Below are 8,395 nucleotides of genomic sequence, written 5' to 3' on the forward strand. Positions count from 1 at the left end.
AAGTAGTTTGTATAGTGTTTATTCCTGATTAATGGTATTTTCTAGAATTTGTTTTTTCTCCATGTTTTGACTTCTTACTGTACCTATATTTTTCCTCCTTTATCTTTTTTTACTTATTTCCGTTTAATTACTCACTGATCTGAAATTAAATTGTGTTTAGTTATTGTTAAATATCTTGCCTGATGAAGTGACGTGCGTCGTGAAATATGTGTTGGCTTTTGTTGAATCTTCAATAAGCCAGTTTTTTCTGCAGGGAAAATAAAAAAAGTGTAGGGTTTTTTGAACCAACCCTACAGACAATTTTGTAAATTGTTTCTTAAATGTTCTGACCTCAAAATCTAGTCATTTTTAAGGTATTGGTTTCAAACCTTTTTAGGTCTCGCCTGTCAATGCGCATGCGCATTGAGCAGAGCGAGACTATAGGGCTTTATACAAAGTTTACCTAACTGCGGCGATTTGGTGCTGTGCCCGTGGCTTTTAGGTCGATGCGCTTGCGCATTGACCTAAAATGCGCGTGCACATCACCAAATCGCCGTCTGTTCCCTCAGCCGCACTCCTCCCACACCTTTGAAGTGAAGCTTAGCTTCACTTCAAAGGCCCCGGCTGCTTCACACCCTCATGCCGCTCTCCCCGCTCCGCCCCCTCCCCTGCCCGCCGTGTGCATTTCTCCTCCCCACAGCAATGCCCTCCGTCTTGTTTCCTTTCTTGTTTTTCTTTCAGGTGAGATATCTTTTCCATCATTTGCGATAATACAGTTCTCATATGCATTTTTTAATTATTAGCAGCATATACACAGGCGCCCCTTCGGCGCTTTTGCTCTCAACCCTACTATCCTGTCAGCCGCATCTCTATAAGTTACTCGAAGCATGGCCTGACATGTGCACAGCTTATTCCGGCACCACCATCCTGCCAGACGCTTCTGCTTTGTTCGCCCACCGCATGGCCCTATTTGTGCACATTTTACTTTCGTGCATACCCTTACCCGCAGCCTCTCCTTCCCCACTTCTGCCTTTTCGGGTCTCGTGCTCACCGCAGACCCCTTCACATGGCTCACACCCACCTTTTTTTCAGGTTACCATGCCAGGTTACCTCACTCACCCTCAACCCCTCACCCTCACTCACCCTCAACCCCTCACCCTCACTCACCCTCACTCACCCTCAACCCCTCATCCTCCCTCACCCTCACCCTCACTCACCCTCAACCCCTCACCCTCACTCACCCTCAACCCCTCATCCCTCACTCACCCTCACTCACCATCAACCCCTCATCCTCCCTCACCCTCACCCTCACTCACCCTCAACCCCTCACCCTCACTCACCCTCAACCCCTCATCCCTCACTCACCCTCACCCTCACTCACCCTCAACCCCTCACCCCCACTCACCCTCAACCCCTCACCCTCACCCTCACTCACCCTCACCCTCACTCACCCTCAACCCCTCACCCTCACTCACCCTCACCCTCACTCACCCTCAACCCCTCACCCTCACTCACCCTCAACCCCTCACCCTCACCCTCACTCACCCTCACCCTCACTCACCCTCAACCCCTCACTCTCAACCCCTCACCCTCACTCACCCTCACCCTCACTCACCCTCACTCACCCTCACCCTCACTCACCCTCAACCCCTCACCCTCACTCACCCTCAACCCCTCACCCTCACTCACCCTCACTCACCCTCACCCTCACTCACCCTCACCCTCACTCACCCTCAACCCCTCACCCTCAACCCCTCACCCTCACTCACCCTCACCCTCACTCACCCTCAACCCCTCACCCTCACTCACCCTCAACCCCTCACCCTCACTCACCCTCACTCACCCTCACTCACCCTCACCCTCACTCACCCTCACTCACCCTCACCCTCACTCACCCTCACCCTCACTCACCCTCACCCACCCTCACTCACCCTCACCCTCACTCACCCTCACCCTCACTCACCCTCACCCTCACTCACCCTCACTCACCCTCAACCCCTCACCCTCACCCTCACTCACCCTCAACCCCTCACCCTCACTCACCCTCAACCCCTCACCCTCACCCTCACTCACCCTCAACCACTCACCCTCAACCCCTCACTCACCCTCACTCTCACTCACCCTCACTCACCCTCAACCCCTCACCCTCACTCACCCTCACCCTCACTCACCCTCAACCCCTCACCCTCACTCACCCTCACCCTCACTCAACCTCAACCCCTCACCCTCACTCACCCTCAACCCCTCACCCTCACTCACCATCACCCTCACTCACCCTCAACCCCTCACCCTCAACCCCTCACCCTCACTCACCCTCACCCTCACTCACCCTCAACCCCTCACCCTCACTCACCCTCAACCCCTCACCCTCACTCACCCTCACCCTCACTCACCCTCAACCCCTCACCCTCACTCACCCTCACCCTCACTCACCCTCACCCTCACTCACCCTCACCCTCACTCACCCTCAACCCCTCACCCTCAACCCCTCACCCTCACCCTCACTCACCCTCAACCCCTCACCCTCACTCACCCTCAACCCCTCACCCTCACTCACCCTCACTCACCCTCACTCACCCTCACCCTCACTCACCCTCACTCACCCTCACCCTCACTCACCCTCACCCTCACTCACCCTCACTCACCCTCACCCTCACTCACCCTCACCCTCACTCCCCCTCACCCTCACCCTCACTCACACTCACCCTCACTCACCCTCACCCTCACTCACCCTCACCCTCACTCACCCTCACCCTCACTCACCCTCAACCCCTCACCCTCACTCACCCTCAACCCCTCACCCTCACCCTCACTCACCCTCAACCCCTCACTCACCCTTACCCTCACTCACACTCACACTCACCCTCACTCACCCTCACCCTCACTCACCCTCACCCTCACTCACCCTCACCCTCACTCACCCTCACCCTCACTCACCCTCACTCTCACCCTCACTCACCCTCAACCCCTCACCCTCACTCACCCTCAACCCCTCACCCTCACCCTCACTCACCCTCAACCACTCACCCTCAACCCCTCACTCACCCTCACTCTCACTCACCCTCACTCACCCTCAACCCCTCACTCACCCTCACTGACCCTCACCCTCACCCTCACTCACCCTCAACCCCTCACCCTCACTCACCCTCACCCTCACTCACCCTCACTCACCCTCACCCTCACTCACCCTCACCCCCCTCACCCTCACTCACCCTCACCCTCACTCACCCTCAACCCCTCACCCTCACCCTCACTCACCCTCACTCACCCTCACTCACCCTTAACCCCTCACCCTCAACCCCTCACCCTCACTCACCCTCAACCTCACCCTCACTCACCCTCACCCTCACTCACCCTCAACCCCTCACCCTCACTCACCCTCACCCTCACTCACCCTCAACCCTCACCCTCACTCACCCTCACCCTCACCCTCACTCACCCTCACCCTCACTCACCCTCACCCTCACTCACCCTCAACCCCTCACCCTCAACCCCTCACCCTCACTCACCCTCACCCTCACTCACCCTCAACCCCTCACCCTCACTCACCCTCAACCCCTCACCCTCACTCACCCTCACTCACCCTCACTCACCCTCACCTCACTCACCTTCACTCACCCTCACCCTCACTCACCCTCACCCTCACTCACTCACACTCTCCCTCACCCTCACCCTCACTCACCCTCACCCACCCTCACCCTCACTTACCCTCACTCACCCTCACTAACCCTCACCCTCACTCACCCTCACCCTCATTAACCCTCAACCCTCAACCCTCATCACCCTCAACCCCTCACCCTCACCCTCACTCACCCTCAACCACTCACCCTCAACCCCTCACTCACCCTCAACCCCTCACTCACCCTCACTCTCACTCACCCTCACTCACCCTCAACTCCTCACCCTCACTCACCCTCACCCCTCACCCACCCTCACTCACCCTCAACCCCTCACCCTCACTCACCCTCACCCTCACTCACCCTCACTCACCCTCACCCTCACGCACCCTCACCCCCTCACCCTCACTCACCCTCACTCACCCTCAACCCCTCACCCTCACCCTCACTCACCCTCAACCCCTCACCCTCACCCTCACTCACCCTCAACCCCTCACTCACCCTCACCCTCAACCCCTCACCCTCACTCAACCCTCAACCACTCAACCTCACTCACCCTCACTCACCCTCACTCACCCTCACTCACCCTCACTCACCCTCATCCCCTCACCCTCACTCACCCTCACCCTCACTCACCCTCACTCACCCTCACTCACCCTCACTCACCCTCACTCACCCTCACCCTCATTCAACCTCACCCTCACTCACCCTCACCCTCACTCACCCTCACTCACCCTCACCCTCACTCACCCTCACTCACCCTCAACCCCTCACCCTCACTCACCCTCAACCCCTCACTCACCCTCACCCTCAACCCCTCACCCTCACTCACCCTCAACCCCTCACCCTCACTCACCCTCAACCCCTCACCCTCACTCACTCTCAACCCTCACTCACCCTCACTCACCCTCACTCACCCTCACTCACCCTCACACTTACTCACCCTCACCCCCTCACCCTCACTCCTCCCTCACTCACCCTCAACCCCTCACCCTCACCCTCACTCACCCTCACTCACCCTCAACCCCTCACCCTCACCCTCACTCACCCTCAACCCCTCACTCACCCTCACCCTCAACCCCTCACCCTCACTCACCCTCAACCACTCACCCTCACTCACCCTCACTCACCCTTACTCACCCTCACTCACCCTCAACCCCTCACCCTCACTCACCCTCACCCTCACTCACCCTCACTCACCCCACTCACCCTCACTCACCCTCACTCACCCTCACCTCATTCCACCCCCACCTCACTCACCCTCACCCTCACTCACCCTCACTCACCCTCACCCTCACTCACCCTCAACCCCTCAGCCTCACTCACCCTCAACCCCTCACTCACCCTCACCCTCAACCCCTCACCCTCACTCACCCTCAACCCCTCACCCTCACTCACCCTCAACCCCTCACCCTCACTCACCCTCAACCACTCACCCTCACTCACCCTCACTCACCCTCACTCACCTCACTCTCACCCTCAACCCCTCACCCTCACTCACCCCCACCCTCACTCACCCTCACTCACCCTCACTCACCTCACTCACCCTCACCCTCATTCACCCTCACCCTCACTCACCCTCATCTCACCCTCACCCTCACTCACCCTCACTCACCCTCAACCCCTCACCCTCACCCTCACTCACCCTCAACCCCTCACTCACCCTCACCCTCAACCCCTCAGCCTCACTCACCCTCAACCCCTCACCCTCACTCACCCTCACTCACCCTCACTCACCCTCACTCACCCTCACTCACTCACCCTCACTCACCCTCACTCACTCACCCTCACTCACCCTCACTCACCCTCACTCACCCACCCTCACCTTCACTCACCCTCACTCACCCTCACTCACCCTCACTCACCCTCACCCCACTCACCCTCACTCACCCTCAACCCCTCACCCTCACCCTCACTCACCCTCACTCACCCTCAACCCCTCACCCTCACTCACCCTCAACCCCTCACCCTCACCCTCACTCACCCTCAACCCCTCACCCCTCAACCCCTCACTCACCCTCACTCACCCTCATCCCACTCACCCTCACTCTCACTCACCCTCAACCCCTCACCCTCACTCACCCTCACCCTCACTCACCCTCACCCTCACTCACCCTCAACCCCTCACCCTCACTCACCCTCACCCTCACTCACCCTCAACCCCTCACCCTCACCCTCACTCACCCTCACCCTCACTCACCCTCAACCCCTCACCCCTCACTCCTCACCCTCACTCACCCTCAACCCCTCACTCACCCTCAACCCCTCACCCTCACCCTCACTCACCCTCAACCCCTCACCCTCAACCCCTCACCCTCACTCACCCTCACCCTCACTCACCCTCAACCCCTCACCCTCACTCACCCTCAACCCCTCACCCTCACTCACCCTCACTCACCCTCACTCACCCTCACCCTCACCCTCACTCACCTCACCCTCACTCACCCTCACCCACCCTCCATCCCACCCTCACTCACCCTCACCCTCACTCACCCTCACCCTCACTCACCCTCACTCAACCCTCACTCTCCCTCACTCTCACTCACCCTCACTCACCCTCACTCACCCTCACCCTCACTCACCCTCACCCACCCTCACTCACCCTCACCCTCACTCACCCTCACCCTCACTCACCCTCACCCTCACTACCCTCACTCACCCTCACCCTCACTCACCCTCACTCACCCTCACCCTCACTCAACCTCCAACCCCTCACCCTCACCCTCACTCACCCTCACCCTCACTCACCCTCACCCTCACTCACCCTCACTCACCCTCAACCCCTCACCCTCACCCTCACCCTCACTCACCCTCACTCACCCTCAACCCCTCACCCTCACTCACCCTTAACCCCTCACCCTCAAGCCTCACTCACCCTCAACCCCTCACCCTCAACCCATCACTCACCCTCACTCACCCTCACTCACCCTCACTCACCCCCACTCTCACTCACCCTCACTCACCCTCAACCCCTCACCCTCACTCACCCTCACCCTCACTCACCCTCACTCACCCTCAACCCCTTCACCCTCAATCACCCTCACCCTCACTCAACCCTCAACCCCTCACCCTCACTCACCCTCACTCACCCTCAACCCCTCACCCTCACTCACCCTCACCCTCACCACCCTCAACCCCTCACCCTCACTCACCCCACCCCTCACACTCACCCTCACTCACCTCACCCTCACCACCCTCAACTCCTCACCCGCAACCCCTCACCCTCACTCACCCTCAACCCCTCACCCTCACTCACCCTCACTCACCCTCACTCACCCTCACTCACCCTCACTCACCCTCACTCACCCTCACTCACACTCACCCTCACCCTCACTCACCCTCACCCACCCTCACCCTCACCCTCACTCACCCTCACTCACCCTCACTCACCCTCACTCACCCTCACCCACCCTCACTCACCCTCACCCTCACTCACCCTCACTCACCCTCACCCACCCTCACTCACCCTCACTCACCCTCACCCTCACTCACCCTCACTCACCCTCACCCTCACTCACCCTCATTCACCCTCACCCTCACTCACCCTCACCCTCACTCACCCTCACTCACCCTCACTCACCCTCACTCACCCTCACCCACCCTCACTCACCCTCACTCACCCTCACCCTCACTCACCCTCACCCTCACTCACCCTCACCCTCACCCTCACTCACCCTCACCCTCACTCACCCTCAACCCCTCACCCTCACCCTCACTCACCCTCAACCCCTCACCCTCACTCACCCTCAACCCCTCACCCTCACTCACCCTCAACCCCTCACCCTCACCCTCAACCACTCACCCTCAACCCCTCACTCACCCTCACTCTCACTCACCCTCACTCTCACTCACCCTCACTCACCCTCACCCTCACCCTCACTCACCCTCACCCTCACCCTCACTCACCCTCAACCCCTCACCCTCACTCACCCTCAACCCCTCACCCTCACTCACCCTCACTCACCCTCAACCCCTCACCCTCACTCACCCTCACTCACCCTCAACCCCTCACCCTCACTCACCCTCACCCTCACTCACCCTCACCCTCACTCACCCTCAACCCCTCACCCTCAACCCCTCACCCTCACTCACCCTCACCCTCACTCACCCTCAACCCCTCACCCTCACTCACCCTCAACCCCTCACCCTCACTCACCCTCACAACACATATTGTGTTACAATAGGTGTCACATTTGCGAAAGATAAAACTATTGGCATTGTAAATAACAAAGCTATTAATTTCGCTATTTTCAAAACAAGCACATAAATAAAAAATGTGTCCTTTACAATACCAATAGCTCAAACTTTCCTAATGCGAGACCTATTGCATTGCTGTGCTTCTCTCCCCTGCTGCACTCTCCTGCTCTCTAGAGATGTGGCCTAACGACCAGAGCTGCCATCTAAGTGACGTAAATACAAAACATGTTGCATTCCAAATGCTATAGGTGTCACATTCGCGAAAGTTATAACTATTGGCATTGTAAATGACAAAGCCATCAATTTAGCAATTTTAAAAACCAACAAATAAATAAAATATGTCATTTACAAGACCAATAACTACAACTTTTCTAATGCGAGACCTATTGCATTTCCAATGCTTGTTTAAAGATCCTCCCTATTCCTCAATTGTCCTTAATATCAGGATAAACTCCAGTAGATGACAAAACATTTGCCTAATGCGACGGAGAGCATGGTGCATGGTGCATAATGTGAGGAGAGCATGGTGCATGGTGCATGATGTGAGCAGGCTTCCGACTTAGATACAATTCCTTAGCAGTAGTTAAGATGTGTGTGTTTTT

The sequence above is a fragment of the Lissotriton helveticus genome, chromosome 7 (assembly GCF_964261635.1).
Source record: "Lissotriton helveticus chromosome 7, aLisHel1.1, whole genome shotgun sequence".
NCBI classification, from domain to species: Eukaryota; Metazoa; Chordata; class Amphibia; order Caudata; family Salamandridae; genus Lissotriton; species Lissotriton helveticus.